Genomic DNA, 24,902 nt, shown 5'->3' with positions numbered 1-24,902 from the left:
AGGCCAGGCAGACACAAGGCCAGTCTGGGTGTGGACGCAGGATCCTCCCTGCAGACAGGAGGCTGGTGAGAAGTGTGCTGGGGCTCAGGCGGCTGGTGCTGGCCTTTGAAGGCACCACAGGCTGCCCAGGCGAGGTGCCCACAGCTGCCACTGCACACCCAGGCGAGGTGCCCACAGCTGCCACTGCACACCCAGGCGAGGTGCCCACAGCTGCCACCGCACGTGGTCCCAGCCTGCCCCGCGGCCGGGCTGGCCTGTGATGCCTGTCAGAGGGCGGAAGCAGGGTGGGAAGATAGATAGCGCGATGCCGCCTTCCCCCATTTTTTATTGCCTCTGATCTTATTTTAGTCCATTATGGCTGCTTTTTCGGGATTTTCTCTCCTCCCTCCCGTCTGCCCAGTTTTCCTTTGTGCGGCTGGCAGCCCACCGCTTCCAACGCTGACCTCAGGGCCTCCATCTCCACGGGCCTCAGGATTCTGTCTCAAAAGCCTGCGTGGATTTGACAGTGCGGGGGCTGGTGGGAGGTTCTGCTGGGCTGCGCCTTTGGCGTTTGGAGTGGAGAGGAAGCTCCTCTTCCAGGCTCAGGCTTATGTGAGCTCCATGCAGACCTCAGGGATGGAGACGCCCTGCCCTGCATTCCCCAAGGCCACCCTGAGGAGTCCAGCAGCGCCTCGGCCTAGGCGCTTGGTCAGGGACGCCCTCCCTGCTGGACACTTGGCAGTCAAAACAGGACCTTGGTGGCATCCGGGAAGTTCTGGAACATTCTCAGCCTGAGATGCAGAAGAGGCATCAGCCCTCCTCTCCTCTCAAAACACTGGGGATGGCTGGAAGCTGGAGCCTCCGTCCACAGCCCACCCCTTTCAGGGCCCCCCATATCGGGCATGGTTAGTTCTCACACGCAGGATCCAGCACGCATGCCACCTGGACAAGGACGCCCGGGTGAGTTGCTGCCCCAGCCTGTGGGTGAGACCCTGCATCGAGCTTCCCCAGGGCCAGCAGGGGTGGGCGGCCAGATGAGGGGTTTACTTTGCACCAGGAGTAGGGAAGCAGCGACTCCCTGTCCCTGCTGGGAAATGTGGAGAGAGTCTTCCTTACTCTGGCAGGACCTTCTGCACCCAGGGTGTTCCTTCCTGGCTCAGGCTCCTGGGGCATTCTCTGATCCAGGCAGGGGTTCCCTGTGGGTAGTTGAGCCAGGCGTATGTGCCAGGCCCTTTCTCCTGCTCCTTTTCCATCTTCAGAGCCTGTGGGGCTGCAACTTCTCTCCGCCCTGCCCTCGGCTTTTGTTCTCACATCTTCTCTCCCTAGCTCTGACCTTCCTGCCTCCCCTCAACTTACCAGAACCCTTGTGATGAGTTGGAGCCCACCTGGAGGGTCCAGGGTCCTCTCCCATCCCAAGACCCTTGACTTAATCACATATAAAAACGTCCCTTTGCTGTGTAAGGTGACCCATTCACAGGCTCCAGAGATTAGGAGATGAGCTTCTTTGGGGACATCCCTCAGCCCAGGGGATGCATCCCGTGTGGGGTCCCATCTTAGGCCGATGCCCTTGGGGTCAGGGAGCAGCCTGGAGACCTCCACACAGGGACCCTTGGAAACGCTGAGGGCTTGGTCCACACCCCACCCCCACCCCAATAGGTGCCCACTGCCTGCTCCGCCTGCTGGACTCTGCTTCCAGTGCTCATTCTTGCAAATGCCCCTTCCCCCTCCCGGCTGAACCTCTGCCTGGGCGGAGGCCCTTCCCACTCGGTGGCCCAGGTCCACCCTCTGCCTCAGCAGTCCCCAGGCTTGAGCATGCATCCCAATCCCCTGGGGGCTTGTGGACCAACAGATGGCTGGATTGAACCCATGGTTTCTGATTCAGGGGTCAGGCCGGGGCCCCAGAAGCTGCTGCTGCTGCTGGCCCAGTGCCCCGCCTAAAGAAGCCCTGCCTGCCCGAGCCCTCCTATTCTTCCCTGCCTCCTGGCCCCCACAGAGGCACCGTGATGTGCTCGGCTCATTTGCGCCTTACTCTCCCCATCTGTGGACGAGGCGTCCTGAGGTCGCCCCTGCAGAGGCATGGAGATGTGTGTGACTCATTCCCTCCTTACTCTCCCCACCTGTGGACGAGGTGTCCTGAGGTCTCCACTCCCGCTGCCCTGCCTCCCAGATCACTGTCAGGCTGGACAAGGGCACCAAGTGGCCCTCAGTGCAGATTTGGAGAATGTGTACCGGGCACCAGCCTTGGCAAGTTTCAGGGGTCTCTGCACTCATCCTTTCCTGGGTGGTCTCAGTCACTGCCAGGGGAGCCAGTGGCCTCACCTTACCGATGGAGAAACTGAGGGGTGCATGCCCATGGCCCTGCCCGGGTGCTCCCAGCATGAAGGGACTGTCCAGGGCTGGGACTCTGGTCTGGCCTCCTCCTCTCTTTGTCCACCCTGCCGCCCTCCTCCATTTGTGTGTGGTGCCCTGAGCTGGGACTGTGCCATCTGTGTCTTTGGGGAGGTCCCCTGCACCCTGGCCAGGGGCTGAGGGAGCTTTCCATCTGCAGGGATCCCTCACTGTGTACCCTTGGCTGGCTCCAAAATCCTTCTCAGGGGAGCAGAGTAGGAGCAGGTGCCCCAGCCAAGTCTTCCAGGAGCTGTCACCCCAGACACATCTGAATACTGGCCACCTGGAGCCCTCAGAATCCCTGGTCCACAAGGGAGAGACCGGCTGGCTTCTGCGTGCCACCTTGCTCACTCCCGTTTAACTCTCCGTGTCGGCCTCACGAGGCTGACCACACAGGGCGGCCACTGCCCCCGGAGCTCCTGCGGGTGCATCCTCATTGGTACCTCCTTCCTGGTCCTTACAAGAAGAGACAATGTCCCTGAGTGCATTTGCATGTCGATCACGCTGCCATTATGTATCTCGGAGTTTTCATCATGAGAAGAATGAGATAATCATGTTGTACATAGTGAATAGACTTAGAAAGATTGCAAGACGGCACTTTCATTGGAAGAGGGGAATTAGTTTAAAAATATGCTGTCAAAATATGTTGTTCTAAATGCTGAGTTGATGGTTCTTTTGTTTTGCTTTGTTTCTTGAATGTGTTATTAGAAAAAATTAACAATGACATCAACTGTGAGATGGGACTGCATTTCCTCTGAAAGGGGGAGGATACTGAGTTGTCCTTGGGATTTTCTTTAAATGATTCCTTTCCCTTAATATACTATATCTCATTTTGAGGGCCACCATAACTTTACTTTTTCCATTTATTGAAAGTCAGATGTATGCATTTGGAGAACTCAGATATAAGGGGCTTCATTGTAACAGCCCCGCCCAGTGCCCCATGGGCCCTTGCTGGCCTCCCCTGGGCCAATTGACCAGGCCGTGTGGTTCACCCTCTGGAGGCTGTGGCTCTGGGGCAATGCCAGACTCAGAGGCGACCCCGTGGCACTCCCTCTGGCTGGCCATCACTTCCTCTTCTGTAAATGTCAAGGTCCACGTAGACCCCAACTGCGGCCCAGACCTGGGGGGCCTCTGAGATCTGCACTCGCCCAGTTCTTCCAGCGCGGCTGGTACTCCTGTGTTTCTGAATGGATGAGCAGCTATGGTGTCGCCTGGCACCTGTTTATAGGGCAGGGCAAGGCCAGGGCAGCAGGGGTGAGGGGCAATGGGACCGTGGACAGTGAGGCAGACTCCTGAGCTGTTGCAGCTGCCTAGAGACAGCCGGCCACTCCCCGTGCACGGCCTCCAGATGGGAACGTTCAGGAAGGACATGTGTGCACAGTCCTTGGGGCAGAGAGACAGGCCAGGTTCTGACTTTCAGCTTCCTTCCAGCTCTTGTGAGTCTGCCTGGAAGGGAGGTGAGGTCCCACCACAGGGCCTGTTGGAAGCCCTGTGGGAAGCCGCATCCCACCCGGGCTGGAAGTGGCAGGAGGATCCAGGGCTCTGTGGGCCTCTGCCCTAGCTCAGACCCTTCCTGGGTCAGCCTCTGTCATGTGGTTGAGGGGAGCAGCCGTGGGTCCGGCGATGGTGGCTGGGAGGTCAGAGGGAGGTGACTGAGATGCACCAGATGTTTCACGGGTAGATGGAGCCTGGCGTGAGGCTTCAGGCCCCTGTTACATGCCGGCAGCCCTAACAGGTGCAATCCCGCCTTCCCAGGCACGCTGTTCTTCAGGCACTTCTGAGATGCACTTTTACTACTTGCTCTCCTCTCTGGAATCGGGAATGTCATATGACCCTTGGTGCGGGGCACCAGACAGGCAGATGAAAGTGGCATAGACAGAGCCGGCTTGGCCACCCGGGCCCCCTGGTGCCCCCCTGTGCCTGCCCTCTCCTCCTCCACAGGCCCCTCGATGGCTCTGATGGCATCGATGATGTTGATTCTCAGTTAAGGACATTGAAGTTCAGAGGCACTGGAAACCCGTGAATTAGGAGCCTGGTTTGGTCCTGGTACCTGGCAAGCTTTGAGTGGAGTGAGATGGGAGTGAGCTTGAGGGCTGCTGCGGAGTTGGGGCGAGGACCCCAGTAGGGCCTTGGGGCATGAGTCAGTGCCACCTGGGTGCATCGTGTCTCCAGGAAAGGGATCTGCTCTGAGGGTCCGTTCCCCAATGCCTGTGCATAGCCAAGGCCATAGTGAGGAGGCACCCCTGGAAGGGCGGCCCCTGGAACCCAGCACCTCTGCACCCTGCACTGGCTACCTCCAGCCACTGCACCCAGCCCTGCCACACTCCTTCACGGGGCCCAGCTCCCATCAACGGTGGTCTTCACCCCCTAGGAGCCTAGGGCTTGAGCCCAGGAGTCTGAGCCTGTGCACCTGCCCCACCTGTGATGTGGCCTCGGGGACTGTGGTTTGTCGGGTGCTTAGGGAGTTTGTGTAATTAACCGATGCTTTTAGTCAACAAAGACACAGTGTGAGTGTGATTGCAGGTCAGTGCTGTGGAAAGAGCCAGGAACACCCTGGAAGCCAAGTGGTCCCAAGTGTGCGTGCAGGGCCGGTAGGCGTGGCCCCACTCAGCAGCTGTGCACTTGCACCAGGAGCACTGGGGGAGAAGCTGGGGGGTCTGTGGAGCCCCTGACCTGCCTTTGCTTTCCTTGGGGACCAGAGGCCCTGCTCTGGGAGACACAGTCCCACTGTGACCTAGAGAAGGGAGGGGTAGCAGGGAGACAGGTGAAGGCCCAGCCTGGGGAAAGGCTCAGGCAGGTGGGGCGCACAGGGCACAAGGTAGCTGCCTGATGGGGGCTTGCCCTTGAGGGCACTAGAACCCTCTGAGGGGCCCTAGCAGGGCAGTGACTGCTTAAACCACCTTCACATTTGAGAACTCGCTCTGGCTCTGCATGCCTAGGACCTGGGTAGAGGCAGAAAAATCAAGGTGGAGGCTGTTGAGGGTGTCCAGGCAGGAGATGGGGGTGTCAGGCAGGAGATGGGGGTGTCAGGCAGGAGGTGGGGATGTCCAGGCAGGAGACGGGGATGTCCAGGCAGGAGATGGGGGTGTCAGGCAGGAGATGGGGGTGTCAGGCAGGAGATGGGGGTGTCAGGCAGGAGGTGGGGATGTCCAGGCAGGAGATGGGGATGTCCAGGCAGGAGATGGGGGTGTCAGGCAGGAGATGGGGTGTCAGGCAGGAGATGGTGTCAGGCAGGAGATGGCGTGTCAGGCAGGAGATGGGGGTGTCAGGCAGGAGATTGGGGTGTCAGGCAGGAGATGGGGGTGTCAGGCAGGAGATGGGGTGTCAGGCAGGAGATGGGGGTGTCCAGGCAGGAGATGGGGATGTCAGGCAGGAGATGGGGGTGTCAGGCAGGAGATGGGGGTGTCAGGCAGGAGATGGGGGTGTCCAGGCGGGAGTCCAGGAGTCTCCGACCAGGCTGAACTGTGGCAGAATCAGGATTTTCCATAGAGACAGGATGATGGGTTGGGTGTGTGGACTGGGAGGGTGTGTGTGGTCAGGCCCCCTCAGACCTCCGTCCTCCCATGGGTACTCTGGGAGTGATTGTAGTCCTTGAGTCACAGCGAGCCTGGAAGGCACATGTGGAGGAAAACTCTGGAAGAAAGAGCTTCCAGGTGGGAGTTGGGGCATCTGGGACCTCCCTTCTCCCTTCAGGGGGTGTTGGACAACTCCTGAGGACTGAGCTCCTGGCTGCAGGGGCTGTGGGCCCTCTGGACACCCCCTGAGGACTGAGCTTGTGGCTGCAGAGGCCGTGGGCCCTCTGCTTTGTGGGGCTGGACTGAGTAGGGTGAGGGAAGCCCTGGCGTCTGCAGACCCTCCTGTACTGATTACCTGCACCACCTGTTCTGTCTCCATGGAGACTCGAGGAGGAGGAGGCTGGGGCTGCATCACCTGCATTTTTGCATGCATGAGAAATTGAGTGTAAGTCTCCTCTGCTCCCTTCCTGTGACATCTGAGCATGGTCGTCTGACAAATGGGGCATCAGGAGTCTTTGTGCTGCCTGTCCCTGAAGTGTCTTCCTGAGAAAACACAGAGTGAAGGAAGCTCCGGAGGGCACAGGGGCCATCCCCTGCCAGAGCCCAGAGAGGGAATGCACCGGGCACTGTCCTAGGGCCGGCATTCAACTGAAAGGATTGGCTTCGAGTCTTGGCTGACCACTGGAGACTCTGGCCAGGGACCTTGGGATGGTTCAGGGGAACCTGCTGCAGGTTTACAGAGAGAGAAACTGAGGCTCAGAGTGGAAAGCAGGGTGGATAGGGCTCCTCCCGTCTCCTCCCCTGCTAGAGGGTGGGCAAGAAACCAGTGCTCCCCTGGCTCCCTCCCTTCCCATCCCTTCTGCTTGGCGACCCTCCTCCAATGGGCTCCCGTCTTTCTTGTCCAACCGTCCATGTCACATGGGACCTGCTGTCTTTGGGCCGGGGGTCATGGCCACCTGGTCCACACCTGACCCCCAGGCCCACCCCTTCAGGGGGCCGGTGGCAGAGGGAGTTCCCAGGAAATAAGGTTTGGGGCAGGAGAGGTGACCCCAGTGCGTGTGGCTATGGGGTTCGACAAAGCAGGGGAGAAATGTCCCTCGGGTTCCAAATGAAAGTGGCTGAGATGTCACAGTGACATGAGAGACTGAACTTCCACTGTACAGGGACCCCCTGTGCAAAGTGGTGCCCCTGCCCGCCCTGACCCCAGCCTTGTTAGGGGACTGGCCACACTCACAGACATGCCAAGCGGCAAGAGCTGGTCATGGGTGTGTGGACTGTCTCAGGGAATCAGTCAGAGGGTGGCTGGGGTAGCCAGGAGCCACCACATTGCCTGCCGACGTGGCTGGGCCTGTTTCAGATCCAGGAAGTGTGGGTCGGCATGGGGAACCTCCTGCTTTTGTGATGAGCTGAGAGGCCCCTGGCCAACCCTTTCGGCCTTTCATGGAGCTCAGATGTGTAGCCGCAGGAGCTGAGCCCCAGTCCCAGGCTTGTCCTGCCCTGGCTCTGCCTCTTGGGAGCTTGTCCTGAGCAGGGTGGGGCTGTGATGAAGACTGGGCAGGTGAAAGGCCTGGGGCACTGGCCTGCCTGTCCCCTCCATGGAGCGGGCAGTGAGAGGGGCTTTCTTGCAGACAACGTGAGTCTTGCAGCCTCTGCAGGCGGCTCCTGACACCTGCCCTGGTGCCCTGTGGCCTGGGATCTGGCAGACTTTGAGGTCCCTGAGGCCACAGTGGGTCTTCCTTGCAGGTGCAGTTGACATGTGGGTTACTGACTTGGTTTGGCTTTGGCATCAGGTTGGGGTAGCTGGCCTGCACCCCTAAGCTTACCGGCTTTGTGCAGGGGACTCTAGCCTGGACCCTCCCTTCCTCGCCTGCAGGAGAAATGCCTTTAGACCCCCAGCGCGCCCTCATGCTGAGCTGTCAGCCTCGCGCCAGAGACCACATGCCTCTTGGGAACAGAAAGCGGTTCGTACAGGGAGGTTGTCTGGGACTGCCCCTAGGACTGCGCTCTCTAATCCTGGGAGGAGAGGCTGGGAGGTTGACCCTGGAGGAAGAGACAGCAGGTGCCTCCCACCCCCTAACTCCCTCGGAAGGACCGACGGGCCTGGCAGGGCAGGAGAGGGTGGACGTCCCACAGCCAGGAACAGCCAGGCACACCATGGACAGGACTTCATGCCCAGCACATGCCGGCACAGCTGGCGACGCTTCTGGGTCTGATTCTGCAGCTGAGCTCCCATTTCCTGTCTACACAGCTGGTCACTGTGCAGCCGGAGGAAGGTGGGTGGCTCTCTCCGGGGCCCTGCTCCTGTGCACCCCGCCTCCTTCCTCCTGACGAGGAACCCCTTGGTGCTTTCTGTTCTCTGATGAAGAGGAGGGATCTCCTTGCCTTTTCTTCTCATCAGAACCGTGATAAGCTTGGCTTCCAGGGGTTTTTCTACAGAGATTATGTAAATGTGGCCCTCGCCTCCGGGGCTGCACAGCCAGCACTCTTTAGGAGATTATGGAGGCCGCACGTCTAATCTTCACCATATTTACCTTTTATTAACTCCAACCCTTTTCAGGCTGTGGCCAGCCCTGACAGCTCCGATCTTTCCGGCGAGGAGTACATGTTGGAAAAACGTATCACATGTTCTCAAGAGACCATTTCCCTCCTGCTCAATCCCAAGGCTGTTCGTGTACCCAGCAAGGATTTACTGTGTCTTCAGGATAGTCTCTGTGTGTATTTTGATCTCAGATTTTAAAATATTGGGATCAGTCAATGATTATGCACTGTCGCTGGTGGGGTTAGTGAGGCAGGTGGGATGGGAGACCTCAGGCTGCAGACACTAAAGTCACATCTAGCATCTGCCCTGCTGCGGGCATAAGGTATGGCCCACCCAGTCGCTGGGGGCCTCTAATGCAGCCGCCATCTCACACGTGGCTTCCAGGTCACCATGAAGGGGGAAGAAGAGGAGGATGGCACAGGAGGTCAGGCCTGGAAGGACCCAGGCCACTTCTGCCTGAAATCTTTCAGCAAGGAATGGTGCCCCTGCCCCGGCTCCCATCGGGAAGACGGGCTGGGAACATCCGAGGAATGAGTCCTAGGATTTGGAGGACACAGGACATACACTGTCTTTGCAGCAGGGAGATCATATCTTCTCCATGTCCAGGGTGAGAAAGTTGAGGCCAAGACACATCCAGACACTTGCCAGCGTCCCACCGCCTGTGGGTGGTAGAGCTTGAAGTGAGCCCAGGGTGCTGAGTCCCCAGGCTGTTCCCCTAAATGCTGCCAGGGGACGGGGGTTTGCTGACAGGTGCAGGCAGAGGTACCCCTGTGCAGTGTCCTTCTGGGAACAGAGGCCCTGGGAGCACCCCCTGGGAGGCCTGTGCCTGCTGCCGCCCAGCCTGATGGAGTGGCTGGGGTCCGAGGAGGTGGTCCTGAGGAATGGTGAGGGGACCGGCAGTAATTAAGGTGCAAGGAGCAAAGAATAGAAGTCTCATCGATGCCCTGGTCTCCCATTAGGTGTGAGGGGGAGAGGTGCAGCCGTCAAACCTTTGGCTCTCACCTGGGACCCTAGAATTGTGGTGTCTAAGCCCTGTGTCTGCAGAAGGCGACCCCGGCACAACTGGCACGGAGGTGGCAGGGCTGGCACAGGGTGAGGACTCCAGGGCAGGCCCTGGTGGGGCTCTCTCAGCAAGAGGTCTTCAGCGTCTTGGCCTCCAGGCTGCAAGTCTGAGGTCCAGCTAGGGCCTTGCCCATCGGAGATGTCAGCAGGATGTATTTTGGTCATTTGAGTCAAAGCTGGATCCCACCACGTTCTGAAATGCCAGGAAGGGGTCGCATCCTAAGCAGTGAGGCCCTCGGGAGATGGCCGTAGAAAGATCTGGAAGGGACTGGGAGAAGGACACCTAGGGCCCCTTTCCCAACTCAAGGCCACCCTCTGGGCATCTTGGTCCCTGGCCAGAATGAAATTTCGCAGTGAGCTGTTGCCCAGAGAAGGACATTTTCGCATTTCCCCAAACCTTCTTTTTCCTTTTCCCACCTGTCCTTTCTTGCTGTGCAGAGAAGCCAGTGTCCAGAAATATGAGAAAATGGGGAAGCAGCAGCCATGTGGCTGGATGACAGCTGTTGTCACCATGTTTGGTGGAAAGGATGAGGCTGGCACGTTGTGGAGGGCATGGGCCATGGTTTGTGGGGTCGTAGTGGGTCAGCACCCCAAAGTTAGCAAGGACCCCTCAGCACCTGCATTTCCTGGAGCTGGGCTGATGACGTGGAGAAGGAGCCCTCCTTTCAGAAGAGCCCACAGGGTCTCCTTCCATTGCTACCCTCACAGCAGAGGCAAGAATACAGGTGAGGCAGGGCCAGGCAGGTGAGGGGAGACAGGCAGGTGAGGGGGGCCAGGCAGGTGAGGGGGACCAGGCAGGTGAGGGGGGCCAGGCAGGTGAGGGGAGACAGGCAGGTGAGGGGGGCCAGGCAGGTGAGGGGGGCCAGGCAGGTGAGGGGAGACAGGCAGGTGAGGGGGGCCAGGCAGTTTAGGTGGGTCAAGCAGGTGGGGAAGCAAGCAGGTGAAATGAATAAGTCAGGTGAGGGGAGTCAGGCAGGCGAGGGGAGTCAGGCAGATGAGGGCTGATAGGTAGATGAGAGGGCCAGGCAGGTGAAGTAGGGCAGGCAGGTGAGGTGGGTCAAACAGATGAGATGGCACAGGCAGGTGAGGTGGGGCCGGGCCTTCCTCCGGGGGGGTCTGCAGAGGGCTCCCACGGGGATAACCCTGCATGGCCAGCTCTAGGACTGAGGAGTGTGGAGGCAGAGAGGAGGGGCCGTGTCAGCTGAGCAGCAGGTCCAGGACAGCCTGGGTGGGTGAGCAGGGCAGGCTGGAGGGCAGGGCCTGAGGGAGGCTGCAGTTGAGCCCACAGGGCCCTGGAATGTGCCTGTGCCTGTGCCTGGAGCCAAGCAGCTCCTCCTCCAGCTTCACTTCCGGGAACGTCTCCTCCTCCAGCTTCACTTCCGGGAATGTCTCCTCCAGGTGCTTGATGGGGCCGCCCTGCGGGGGTGTGGGGAGGTTGAAGGAGAGGCTGCGCCCCCTCCGCTGTCCTTTACCCTGGGAACAGGGGGAGGGGGAGGCCCGGCTCAGGCGGGCACCGCGGGCGGACCTGCACTGAGAAAGGGGGCTCTGCTGCAGGTCAGGGACACGGGCCTGGGAGCCGCAGCAGTAGCTGCGCTCGGTGACTGTGGAGGCTTGGCCATGGAGGGATGGAGGTCGGTGTCCATTGTTTGTCTTGGGGGTCCTGGAGGCTGAGCAGCAGCCTCAGCACAGACGCCTTAGCTCATCTGTCCTCTCCTTTTCTTCCTAGTTCTACTGGCCACTCGTGGGTCCCCGGCCAGCTCTGTCACCCCAGCCAGCGAACAGGGAACATTCCGGAACATCACCTATCCCCAGCCTTGGGCAGCCCCTCCCCAAGACTGGGCCCTGGGGCCTCTCACCCTGGGATCCCAGCCCAGCAACCCTTACCTGGGAATGTTCTGCTGTGCACACGGTGTCTTTCCAGGGGACGTGGAACCTTTATACAGGTTTTTATGCAAATGATCACCCCACCACTGTAGTATGTGTGTGACTCTTAAAAGCGTGTCTTTTCATCCACACACACACAGTCACACTCCCACACACTGTGACCTGCACATGAGTGTGCATGTAAGATGCACATTTATAAATAATACCTGCACAGTAGTGTGTCAAGAGAGGATGTGATGGCCTTAGGAGAAATGTCTGACTTCAGTATTACACGGGTGTGTATATGTCACAGATGAGCATTGAACACAAACATGTACACAGTCTGTGTTGCTATATGCATATGTGTAGGTGTGAGCACACTGCACACACAACGTACACATTCACACAGGCACATGTATGAGCACTCATGTCTTTGTGTGCACACAAGCTGTGTGGGTATATGCATATGTGTAGATGCAAGCATGCTGCACACACATCACACACGGTCACACTGGCACATGTGATGAGCACTCATGCATACATGTGCACACAGGCTGTGTGAGTATATGCATATACGCAGGTGTGAGCACACTGCACACACATTACACACATTTGCACAGGCACATGTATGGGCACTCATGCATGGCTGCACAGGGGCACACACAGACACACCCCCCACAGGAGTGCCTGTGCTGTCGAGCCCCCGCCACAGAGCTGTGCTGCCGCTTTTTGCCGCATGCACCGAGTTCCCACATGGGTTGGTTTTCCTCTCCTGAAACTAACTTGGCAGAGGCAAGTGTCCATATGTAGGTGTGGGTCTCTGTCTTCATGCGTCCCCCACGCCCCGACACACACACACGTTACAATTAATTAGCAGGGACTTGGAAACCTACCGTCCCCGGCTCAAGGCAAATGCCAGCAGTCCCGGGTTTTTGTGGCGCAACATAGAGGGAGAATTGTCTATCAGAGGGCTTTCCCCTCGGCAAGCCGAGAAACAAGTGGATGTCCTTTGTCCGCCAACAAGTTATATGTCCATAAAAGACGAGCCCGGAGAGGCAGGCCATCCTTTCAGCCCCGACAGCATGTCAGCACCGGGAACCGGCGCGGGTGGGTAACGAGCGCGCACTGCCCAGCGAGGGACATATGGCTCAGGCGTGCGCCGTGGCTGACAAGTTGTCAGGAATTCATGGCAGGGCTTGTTTTGCCAAACATTTCACTATGGAGGAACAAGGACTCCAACCTGGTTATCAAAATTTGACATTTCGAAACCGCCTGAAGAATTTTTAACTATTGGGTTTCCATGTCAACAGCATGCCTGTCTTCATCTGCGGCCAAGGCTTCCGGCTCCCTGTGCCCTGTGCTGCGGGGAGGACAGAGTGCCTTTGTTTGCAGCTGCCCATGGGCACAGGCAGCGCACACACACATGCACACGGCGGTGGCTTTCCATGCTCCAGGAGGGTTTATGCTGGGGAAGGGAGGAGCTTCACATCTGTGTGTGGAGGAGTGGCTGGGAGCTGCCCCACAGACCCGAGGCAGCCCCCGGACACACTGGCGCTGGCTGGGCGATGGCAGCGAGGCCTGGCTGGGCTGCGGCTGGCTGAGTTCTGCGGCCTGCAGAGGAGCAGGACCTGGGACAGGGGCTCCCTCTGGACGTGGCTGGCCCGGGTGCCTCTCCTTTAGGAGCGCTTAGCGATGGCTGTGGTCAGGAGGGAATGCTACCCCAAACAAAAACCCCCTCGGCCTCGCAGTCTGGCAGGAATTGGGGAGGTCCCGCTGACTTGAGCCAGATGGCTTGGTGCTGGCAGAGGCCCCGATGGAACGGATTGTTCTGTGGCTCTCGTTCCTCTGCCTTTGAGACACCTGGGGTGGGGGTGGGGTGGGGCGGGGGAGGCTGGTGCTGCCACCACATGGCCCGGCTCCCTGGGGACCTGAGGACATGAGGTTCCCGCTCTATTCTTGGTGCATTTCCAGGCAAGATCGTCATCGTCTGGGAGAGATGGGGTCTGTCCATGGGAGCTCAGGGTGGCATTCCCCACTCCTCCATCCACTCTAGACCAGGGATACCAGGGACAAAACCCCAGGGCAGGCCATGTCTGTGTGCCAGGAGGCATGTGGGCAGAGGATGGGGCTTGGCTTCCAATCTGGGCCCTGCCACTTAGTGACCGAGCCTGCAGCCCTGGCCAGCCTGGCCTCTCAGTCCCAGCCCGCGGGTCCCACAGCTGGATGAGGCTCCTGGGAGGACCCAGAAGCTGGCAGCAAGGAGCTCCCGATGAGCGTCAAACCAAGCGCCATGGCCTCCTTCTTGTTTCAGGGGGAAGCCCAGCCCAGCAGGCACTGCAGCCAGGGTCTTGCAGCTCTCCCTGGGGCCCTGGAGGCCCCTTTCTGCTCCCCTGTCAGAGCGCCCAGCAGCCTAGAAGGCCCCATGGTGTCCCCAGACTAAGCCAGGCTCCTGCCAGAATGAAGAGAGCAGGAGAGGCCTTGAGCAGACCCCGTACACCCGGTTTCCTGAGGCCCCTCTGGCTGAGGGTAGGGATAGGGCTGAGGGTGTAGGGTCAGGGTGAGGGGGTGGCAGGGGCACGATGCCCTCCATCGCCCTGTGGACCATTTGGCGTGGGGGTGCCATGGATCCAGGCAGTGCACGGACCTCTCTGTCACCAGCTCATGGTCAGCTCCATGCCCCTTCCTGAAGGCGGATTCAGGAGTGGATGCTCCGGGTTTTAGGTCAAGTGGCCTGCTTTTATATTGCCAGGAAGCTAAGGAGGGTTTTAATCATCTTAAAGGGTTATAACAAAAAAAGAAAAATACGTGAAACCACTGAGATGGCCTGGGGCTGCAAAGCCGAAAATATTGACTACCTGGCCCTCTACCGAGAGTTGCTGCCAGCTCCTGGTTTAGGGGCGGGGATGGGAGCTGGGACTGAGCAGGTGGAGGAGGAGGACAGTCCTGGGCAAGGGGCTAAGGGCCGCCCCCCGAGCCCTGCCCTCAGGCTGGTTGTGAGCCAGGCCATGGGGCGCCCCATCCTCAGGCCAGTTTTCTGGCTCTGGCTGATTTGAGGTAGTTGGGTATTGGCTGGCGAGCTTTCCCTCCCTTGAGCCCTTGGGGATACAGTATCGTCCATGTGGAACTTCGGAGGGCAGAATGAGGACCAGGTGGTGGCCGGAATCAGAGCCAGTCAGCTCTCCCTGCATGGGTGCTGCCTGACAAGCAGCCCAGCCTCTGTGGCCTGCAGCAGGGAGCATGGCTGTGCCTGCTCATGGGTCTGCCCTGCTCTCTGCTCCGGGCCGCGGTGGCCTCAGGCCTCTTCCACGCATCTCCGTGCATTCTTGACTAGCTTGACTAGCTCCTTCCCGGCATGGTCTTGCCGTGGGAAATCGCAGGACACCAGACTCAACCTCTGGAGCTCACTGAGGGCTCCCGCCTGGGTCACACCCACGAACATCCCCTTGGCCAAGTAAGTCCCATGGTCAATCCTAGGGTCAACGGTGCAGGGAGCTTGTCTCCTTCCACCCTGGAGGTGCGGAATCCAGTCCCCGGGGCCCACAGAGCAGGCGGGTGAATCGTTTCATGTTTATATCTGCATTTTACATGCCACTTTTCAGTTTGTGTTTTATAAAGTATGCAATAGACTTACATTTTGAGGCATGAATATGTATTCATGGGGGGGGATACATACTCGTTTTTGTAAACCAATGGGATGCGAGTTGACAGGGGGTAGGAACCTGTGGGGTAGGCACTGGCTGCGTCTTCCAGCTCCGAGCTGCTGGCTGAATCCTGTGGAGAGAAGTATCCTGGGGCTTTCTGCTGACCTGCCGAGTAATTGCCATTTTCAGACCTTGGTTTCTTGGTAAATAATGACATTTCTCCGTCTCACTGAGGATGCTGGCTGTATGGAAATGAAGACAAGACTGGCCCAGCCAGGGCTCTGGAGAGGTGGCCAGAAAGACCCTGGTGGACTCCTAAATTGGTTTATTTGCCAGGTAATCGGAGGCAAAGCAGATACCCTAATAGGACATGGGCTCCTCCAGGCTGTGCGTGGCCGGGCGGTGATCACTCTGAAGTGGTTGTTACTGTTTCCTAGGCAGGAAAAGCTGTTTGATTTCCCTCTTGGCACCTGTTCTGAAACAAAGAAAATTATTGTGTTGACTTTTCTTAAAGACGGAGTTACATTTAGATGGATGTAGTTTGTCACTGCAACTTTTCTCTTCCCACTTTCTGTATTTTTTTAAGAAGCTAGGAGCCCCTCAGGTGGAAATCGGGAAGGACGAGGAAGGTGTGCTGTGCTGAGCTACAGCCAGGTCGGTGCCACCCAACAGGGCCTGCCCACAGGAACAGAGCCTGTGAGCAAATGAGGAAATACCAGCAATGTCCCTGGAATTCCAGGGCCTGTCGGAGAATTTCAGGAGAGGGCTTAACAGCGGCAGGAAGGCCACAGGGCTCAGCTAGAGAATTTCAGGAGAGGGCTTAACAGCGGCAGGAAGGCCACAGGGCTCAGCTAGAGAATTTCAGGAGAGGGCTTAACAGCGGCAGGAAGGCCACAGGGCTCAGCTAGAGAATTTCAGGAGAGGGCTTAACAGTGGCAGGAAGGCCACAGGGCTCAGCTGACCAGGGAAGGTCACCCCTAGGAGGTGATAGTCGGCTGAGAACTGGGTAACAAGGAGCCAGATGGGAAACTTCGAAGTCCCAGAACCTGCCACCAGTGCTGAAGGGGGCAGGGGCGCAGGCAGAAGGTGGGAGGGGATGGGGCCTTGCCAGGGAGAGGAGTTTGGTTCGATTCCAGCACTGGAGAGAAAACCGGGGTCTGGCAGAGCCCATGTCCCATGGATTGGGGGGTTGGGAGTGAAACTGGGGGCCTGGGAAGGGTTAGGAGCAGCCTGGCAAAAGCCGGCAAGCCTTGGCTGCAGGAGAAGGGCTGGCCCCCTCACCTACAGTGACCCTGCTGGCCACCAGGGCTGTGCCTTCTCGGGTCTAGCCTTGTGCATGAGAGGCTGAGTTTGCTCAGGTGAGACCCGTGTAGGTCACAAAGGTGTGTTTGAATTCGTTTCCCACTGCAGCACCAGTGCAGGTGGGAGACAAGCGACCCGTGGGCTGAAGCCTGCTCCCCAGGACCAGGGCGGTGGGGGGAGGTGGATCCCCTGGGTGGAAGCCTGGAAAACCTCAGGAGGGGTGGGGGAGGCAGATCCTGCCTGGACCCCCAGAGAATCCCTCTCCGAGGCCCCTTGTGCCCAGAACGGACACCCCCCATGGGAAAGATGACCAATCACCCAACCTCTCTGCTCCAGTCCCTGCTCCCCTGAGGTCTAATGGGGCACATAAGCCTTTGACTTCTAGGGTGTCCTCCACCCCCGGCAAAAATGACCCAGTCCCACCTCCAGGTAAGAAACACTGAGCACAGATTTGCACAGGAGTTTGCCTTTTTTTTTTTTTTTTCCTCAAATGCATCTTTTGTTTTTCATGAATCCAAGCCTCACTTCCTTTTCTTCTTGTTCTTTCTCAAGTTACTGTACTAAAATAATCTCATAATTTGCCAATTATTTCTTCTTTACGAAATGATGTTATTCAGAATTTAGTCACTAATGTACTGTGAAACTTGGCCTCAATTGTAGCTTCAGATGTTTAGAGGAAGATTTTTGTGGCACTCGGTGTAATGGGTTTGTTTTTGTGTTTGCCCGTCAGACTGTTTTTCATTGACAGTAAAAAAAAAAAAAAAAAAAAAAAAAAAAATACGAAGAGCAGCCATTTATTAGAAGCCGGCCAGGTAACACGGGTCCTGGTAGCAGCTCTCTGTGTGGACGTGAGGCTCTAGACCTGGCCCAAACCCTGCAGAGGGGCTCACCAAAGGAAAGTGGGGATTCTGGGCTGAGGAACCTGTTAAGGGACAGGGGGTGGGGGAGTCAGGGCTGGGAGTGAAGGCCCAGGATGTCCGCCGCTGAACTGCAGCACTTCTCAAGACTTTGAGCCTCCTGGGTGTGTGCACTGGACCCAGAGACACCAGGACCCTGTCCCCCCGGGGCGTTTGTACGGGGCCTTGGGAACACCAGAAACCTGTACCATTTGGGGCACTTGTGCAGGGACCTGGAGACCCCAGGACCCTATACCCCCTGGGACCTTTGTGCAAGAGCCCAGAGACTCCAAGGAGCCTGTCCCCGTGGGGTGTTTGTGCAGGGACTTGGAGACTCCAGAACCCTGTACCCTTTGGAGCATCGTGCAGGGACTCGGAGACCCTCCCCATTGCCGTGCTTTCTGGAGGGCCCATAGGACCCAGGCTTGCTGAAGGGCATTGTTTCATTCTTTGCGGAGTCTGCCTCTCTCAGGGAAGACAACGCACAGTTCAGCCTCAGCCTGCTGCTGTTTTCCTCGTCCCAGGTGTGAGGAGCCCCAGGCACATTCCCCAGCCCACCTGTATGCCACACAGGGCAACAGGTGCCACCCCCCCGTGTTGGCGTTGGGAGGGTGGAGGGAGGCCAGGGTGGGAGGCCCCACGCAGACCTGCAGTGAGGACTCAGTGCACCTGGCCACAGACACGCAGGACCCTCGCCTTGGCTCTGGGCTCAAGTCCTTCTTCAAGGTGGGACTTTGCCCCAACCCAGGGACCTGCTGGGAGGCCTTGACCTCAGGGGTGGCGAGGTCTGCAGCCCTGCCAGGCTCTGGGTCTTGGGTGCCACTACCCGTGCCCTGGGAAGGCTCCAGCAGTGCTGTCTTCCAGCTGGGAGAAGCCGGCTCTGGGCTCCCCTGGGGCATGTTGGGGGCCACAGATACCCAGGGGATCGTGTGGGTGCTGAGTGGAAGGAGCTCCAGGACGCCAAGTGCAGGGCCTGGGAGGCCAGTGTGCAGGGCTCGGCATCAATCAGCTGCTGTGGTTCCTGTCACCGGGGTGTTCAGATTGGAGGGGCCAGGGGCGTGTGTGTATGGTGTGTGTGTGTGTGTGGTGTGTGTGCGCGTGTGTGGTGTGTGTGTGTGGTGTGATGTGTGTAGTGTGTATGTGTGTGTGCGTGTGTGGCGTGTATGTGCATGTGTGATGTGTGTGGTGTGTGTGTGTGGCGTGTATGTGCACGTGTGATGTGTGTGGTGTGTGTGTGTGTGGTGTGTGTGTGCGGGTGTGGGGTGTGTGTGTGCATGTGTGATGTGTGTGTAGTGTGTAAGTGTGTGGTGTGTGTGATGTGTGTGTAGTGTGTGTGGTGTGTGTGATGTGGTGTGTGTGCGTGTGTGATGTGTGTGTATGTGTGGTGTGTGCAGGTGTGGGGGGTGTGTGCATGTGTGATGTGTGTGTAATGTGTAAGTGTGTGTGGTGTGTGTGATGCGTGGTGTGTGTGGTGTGTGTGCGTGTGATATGTGTGTGTATGTGTGGTGTGTGTGTGTGGGTGTGTATGTGTGTTTGTGTGTGTGTTTGTGTGGTTTACGTGTGGTGTGTGTGATGTGTGTATTTGTGTGTGTGTGGTGTATGTAGTGATATGTGTACTGGTGTACTGTCTGGGGTGTATGATGTGTGGTGTGTGTCGTGTGTGGTGTACAGTGTGTGATGTGTATGGTGTGTAGTGTGTGGTGTGTGTGCATATTGTGTGATGTGTCCATGACCACTCTACATAGTGGGACCCCGGTCTGGCAGTGGGTGACTTGCTGAGGGGCACAGAGAGGGGAGAGTGGTCTGGGGTCTGTGTCCACCTGGAGCCCTCCACGCCCTCCCCGGCACCTGCGTCTCTGAACATCTCCTGGGGAGCAGGGGGTTGTTTTGTCTCCTCCAGCCCTGCTGAGAATGAGGGTCTCTGAGGCATGAGCCCTCATTAGCAATCAGCCAGGCCGCTCCCCTCCCCGGGGCAGAGATGGGGCCCGAGTCATTTTTAGATGGGGCCCGAGTCATTTTTTGCAATAACATTTGTGGAACTTAAAGACAAAATTCTTCATAAAAGGATCGTAAAGTGTAATCACGGCAATGAAGCAGGCCCGAGTGGAGGGGAGGTGACCTTTCCGGCCACTCTCTGGAGGAAAAGTCACCCAGGAAGAGCAGGAGGCGGGGGCCTTGCCTCCAAGGAGAGCCTCCCTGCTGGTCTGGCCTTGGCGGGTGGGGGCAACCTCCTATGGGGGGACCCTCACTGCTGCTCATGGGACCCTCCCCCCGTGACAGAGCAGGACACCCTGGGCCCACGGCTGACCGCAGTCTGGAGAGGAGATATTATCGTTGCTGCAGTGGAGATGGCTGGACCTCACCGGAGGCCTCCCCGCTCTGGCCTGCTGTGTTGTCAACTTCCTGGGGGACTGTGTCCCTGCTCAGGCAGAGCCCCCTGACTCCAGGCCTGCTCAGTGCAGAGGCTGCTCCAGGCTGAGGATCTCTGGGACCTGTGGCATTCAGTTAGGCTCCGGACAGGCCAGGTGTCTGCCCCAGCAGGCAGCTTCCCTCCAGGCGGGGCGTCCGGGCTTCCAAGATTCCCCTCCATTTGAGCCTCATTCTCCACCTGGAGAGGCATGGGTGATCCCCTTGGGGGGCTCCAGAAGACCCCAGAAAATGAGGGCTTTCAGGGCTGGAGTTGGTCTCTGATAAGCCGAGGGGCTTCCAGGGGCCTGGGAGGCTCCAGGCGGCCCACACTGTGGATGTCTGTCCTTGGTCATGTGCCAGTGCCATGGGTACCTGGGTGCTCAGCAGGACAGCAGGGTAGGCTGCAGAGACCACCTGCTCCCAAGTGCTCCGTTGGCCAAACCTGTCAGCCAGGGTGTGTCATGGTGCCTGGGGTGTGCACCCTGGGGTGGGGATCTTCCCTTCAGGTCCCATGGTTTACATACCATCTCCATGACCCTAACTTCACAGAGCCCCACCCGGCTCTGATGCCCGCCACACTGGCAGAGTGGGGTCCAGGCCCTCTGCAGTGCTGTGGACCTGGGGGGCATCCTCCCCCCGCATTATCTGCCCCCTGTATGGGAGGAGGCTGCACAGGGCAAGCCAATGCCACAGGCTTGGGGGCAGTTCAGGCTGCGTCCCCACTCCACGGCCAGTCCTGGGTTTGTCAGGGACTCCATCAGCTCGTCCCTCGAGGTGACATCTGACAAGGCAGCAGTTTGTTGAAATATGGAGACCTCTGTACCACATGCTAATGGGCTTTATTCAAATGAGCTGCAGCACCAGGAGGGTGCAACAGCGCTAACTGCATCAGCACCATGCCAGCTTCCTCCCAGGGCTGCACAGAGCAGCACAGCTGGCTAGGGGCTTTGCATTTCCACCCCCATTCTTAAGGCCTGATGTGCACTAAGCGCTCACTCTGGACTTGCTGTGTCCCTGCGTGCCTACAGATGAGGGTGCGTGTTGTTGAGCTCAGTCCCCACTCCGGGCTGCAGGGAGGCTGACTTGGAGAAATTGTTGAGTTCTGGCTGTTACCACGATCTAGGTGAGGCCTGCAAACAAGGTGTGGCCTGGGTCCCACGCTGCCTCTGAAGTGAGAGAGCCCTGAGGGATCCTGAAGTAAGCCAGACTCGGGGCTGAAGTCTGCATCTCATCCCACCTCCTGCCGCCAGGCCCTCAGGGTGTGAAGGAAGGATGCTGAGCGCACCTGCTTTGCAGTGGGCAACAGCTGCCTCTCCTTTGCTGCGTGGTGGGAGCAGTCCAGCCAGTCCCCAATGGCTCAGTCAACAGGCGGAAAGACTCTCAGGGAAACCATGACTTCCACCATCTCCAGATGGATTCCTGGATCATGAGGTTCTAAGCGAGTCTTCAGGTTCGGAGAAAGTGGACTGCATTTGTGGGAGACACTATTCTCCCTCTCTCTCGCTCTGCCCTCCCCTCAGTCTTTCTGCCACTCACTGAAGCCTGCCATCCAGACCATGCCATGCTGCCATTTGGCCTAAGGCCTCTGGTCTTGGAATTCCCTGGCACAGTGTTCCTGGTGGCCCCTGCCTCAGTGGGGGCTGGATCTGCCCCGGGTCACAGCACTCATAGGGCACTGTTGCGATTACACTGTCATCTGCCTTGGGTCACAGCACTCATAGGGCACTGTGGCGATTACACTGTCACCTGCCTTGGGTCACAGCACTCATAGTGCGCTGTTGCGATTGCACCGTCACCTGCCCCGGATCACAACACTCATAGTGCACTGTTGTGATTGCACTGTCACCTGCCCCAGTCACAGCACTCATAGTGCACTGTTGCAATTGCACCGTCACCTGTCCCGGGTCACAGCACTCATAGTGTGCTGTTGTGATTGCACCGTCACTTGCCCCGGGTCACAGCACTCATAGGGCACTGTTGTGATTGCACTGTCACTTGCCCTGGGTCACAGCACTCATAGGGCACTGTTGCAATTGCAATTATTTGGCTGCTCCCTGACCTGAGTGAGACGCCCATGAGGGCAGCAACCCTATGTCTTGTATCTCCTAATGCCTAATGGATAGCCCAGCACACAGTAGGTGCTTAATGAATGTTTCTGGGTTATGCAGTGATTACTCTGAACCCAGCTGCCACTCACAATCTCTTTGGAACTAGGTTGGGTGTTATTGAGGCTCCTGTGTTGGTGCTGGGAGAGGTGGAAGCTTCTGGGGCTGCCTCTGTTTTCAGGACCCCTGCTATTCCTGGGAAGACAGGGCCGACACCCAGAAATAATCCAGGAGCAGTACCAGGTGGGCTTTAGGGTGTGGAGACAGCTGGGCAGGTACCTTGGGTGCAGGACAGAAGGAGGGGAAATTGCTGCAGTTACCTAGAGCCCCAAAGAGATTGTCACCTGGGCACCTGAGAGACCCCAGGACACAGTCCCCATGGCCCGTCCCAGTTAGAGGCTCTTTGTCAACAGATGCCCCTGAGGTCTGGCAGGGCAGATTAATACATGAATGAGGGGGTGAAGGCATGAGTGCTGCCTGCTATAACTTGGCTGGGTTCTGCCACCCTGGGGAAGGGGAGTGCCAGGATCTGTGAGCCTCAAGCAGGTCCCGCCCAAGAGAGCCTCTCCGGAGGCTCTGGGTGGCCAGGCCCATCACTGGGTGGGAGGAGAGCCAGGGGCATGCTCAGTTTTGGGGCTGGCCCTCCCACCCTATCATGGGCACAGCCTGGGCGAGCAGCCTGGAGGAGCAGGTGGGCTCCCCTTCAGCCTGGAAGAAGCGTGCCTCCCCATGGGGACTGCGCCTGCACGTGGCCAGCAGGCAGGGTCCACTCCTTGGTCAGCACTTCACTGCAAGTGCATTCCCAGCAGCTGAGGCTCCCATCCTGGCGTGCGCTGACAGCATTGTCAATCCTCATTTTGTGCCTGCCTGTCCCAGGGCAAGGTGGCCTGAGTCCACTGCAAAGTCCTTGATTAATTCAGCAAACACACGCTGTGCTGAGCACTGGATGGCTCTTGGAGGTCCCTGAGTGACCATCGGACACTGCCCTATCCTCTTGGAGCTTGTGGGGGAAAGAATCCCGTTGAGAAGAGCCCCCTTCTCAAATGGGGTGTGTGGACGCCCCTGTTTTTCTCACCTGGCTGGGCAGCCCGTGGCTGTGGGGTGAGAGATACGGATGATGTGGGCTGCTGGGCAAGGGATGTGCATCCAGCGAGCTTTGGGGAATCCTAAAAGGATCAAGAGTGCATGAGGGCGTGCCCCGGCAAGTGCTCCTCCTACTTCCCATCTGTGAGGGTCCACAGGATGGGGGGCTCACCTCCATTCCTCCAGGTGCCCAGCACTCGTGTTCCACACTCAAATGCCCCTCTGCAGTTCCGGAAAGACTCACTAGGCCATGCACTGTTTCGGGAGGGTTGATTCCCGAAGTCACCTGGTCACTTTGAGGAGGCTCCGCCCTCTCGTGCAGGGAGGACGATTGCGGTTGGCCACAAGCTGTTACTACCAACTGCCTTGACTCCGTTCAGCAAGGATTGAAAATAGCCAGTTGGCCAGACTCAATCTTTGTCTTGTTTTAAAAGAGTTTGTTTTTCCAGACTCTGTCCAAGTCTGTTTTAATCCACCCAAAGAGGAGCTAAGTTTGATAAATAAAAGAAGATTAAAAATGGTAGAGGAAAATGTGTTTTCCCCCCACCTCCCAAGAGAGTACTGCCAAAATTGAAGTGTAGAAACAAAAATAGAAATGATCAAAACGTCTGATGGTATCTATATTTTCAAATGAAAAGGCAGAGGGAGTCTTTCAGCCGAACCACTTACGGGAAGATCCGGCGGGCCTGGGAGCTCACCTCGGCTCCCCTGCGCCTGGTGGGAGTCAGGACTGGAAGCTTCTCTTCCTCTGCCGGTGAGCCGCACGCCGTGGATCGAGGGGGTCCCTGAGTTGTTCATGGGGGGGAATGTTGCTTTGGAACAATCAGGTGAACTCTTAGGGCTTCAGGGGCCCCTTGGGATCCAGCCTTTCCCCAGGTGTTTCCGTTCCTTTGTAGGAGGGGAAGTGAGGATACCTTTGTGTGTGATGTCACATCAGCCCCAAGCCTGGAGCCCCTGCACTGGGTAAGAGACGGGGGACACGGGCACCAGCCATGGTTGCTGGGCCAGAGCTGGAGCGGTTGGGAGACTCTTCACTGTGCAATAGTGACAGTAATGGGGAGAGCTGCTCGTGTTCAGGGGTGCTGCCTTATGTACCGGCCCTTGGTTCGCCACTTTAGGGACATTGTCTGATTTCATGGCAACCTCGTAAGCCAGTGACTCTCAGAGTGGGGTCCCAGTGGCATTGGCACAGCCTTGGGGGCATGTTAGGAATGCCCATCTCTGGCCCCACTCAGACCTGCGGAGTCCCAGACTCTGGGGTGGGCCTCAGTGTCTCCGTCTCTCTCCAGAGGACCCTGAGTTTGACGACTGCTGCTGCATTTCACAAGTGGAGAAGGCTGGAAATGTCACCGTTAACTAATGAGCCCAGCATCCCACGGCTAATTGGTGATAGCACCAGAGTGGAAATAGGGCCGTCTTCTCTGAGAACCTGCCTTCGAGCCCCAGTCCTGCCCTGTTGTGTGATCTTCCTGCCTGCATCTTCGGAGGTCCGAGGAGTGAGGAAGGTGACCCTGGGTCCTCCCCTCAGTGAACGTGGCAGCTGGTGCTGCAGGTACACAGGCCCAGCTGCAGGCGCAGGAGGCCCCGGGGTGCCTGATGGGGATCTGGCCCCGTGGGGCTTTGTCCAGTGTCTCTGTGGCCAGCTGCGCACACGTGGGTGTTGACACCTAGCAGGATTGCTCTTTCTCTTAAGTGAGCGTAGCGAGGAGGATGGCTGGAAATGCTGTGTGCGGCTACAGTCCGGGAGCTTCCCGCCTCTCTGGGCCATCGTCTCCCTGCCTTCCTGCCCCCTCGTCCCGCCGACTGTGGAGTTGACTGGTCCTGCCATGCCCTTTAGCATGAGCTTGTGTTTCCAACCAGTCTATATTTTTTGAAATTGGGTGCCTGTCTCTGGAACAAACCAGAAACTCAGGGCTCACAGTGCTGTTTGGGACCCTGGGTCAGCGGTGGTGGCTTTGACCATGGGTTTGTGGGTCAGCTTCAGTAGGGTCAGACTGGACCCTGGGCTCCAGGCTCTGGGGCAGGGGAGTGGACTGGGGGAGCTTTGCTGCTCTCGGCAGGCTGGGCTCCAGGTGGTGGGTTGGGTTCAGGGCTGCATTTCACAGGGGCAGGCCCAGCCT

General features: G+C 58.1%; 1 protein-coding gene and 1 long non-coding RNA gene across 4 annotated transcripts in view; one reads left to right on the top strand and one right to left on the bottom strand.

The window, feature by feature from the left end:
• Positions 1–24,902, top strand: part of TAFA5 (TAFA chemokine like family member 5) — a 396,065-nt gene that overhangs the window by 30,977 nt on the left and 340,186 nt on the right. The window lies entirely within an intron of this gene.
• Positions 10,359–24,291, bottom strand: LOC129467283 (uncharacterized). The gene is made up of 3 exons (XR_008652352.2): positions 23,452–24,291; positions 12,240–15,457; positions 10,359–10,899 (listed from the first exon to the last, which is right to left on the bottom strand). It is a non-coding gene; the product is annotated as an uncharacterized lncRNA (long non-coding RNA).

The sequence above is a fragment of the Symphalangus syndactylus genome, chromosome 18 (assembly GCF_028878055.3).
Source record: "Symphalangus syndactylus isolate Jambi chromosome 18, NHGRI_mSymSyn1-v2.1_pri, whole genome shotgun sequence".
Taxonomy (NCBI): Eukaryota; Metazoa; Chordata; class Mammalia; order Primates; family Hylobatidae; genus Symphalangus; species Symphalangus syndactylus.
The sequence above is the reverse complement of the archived record's forward strand: the minus strand, read 5'-3'. Positions and strand labels throughout refer to the sequence as shown.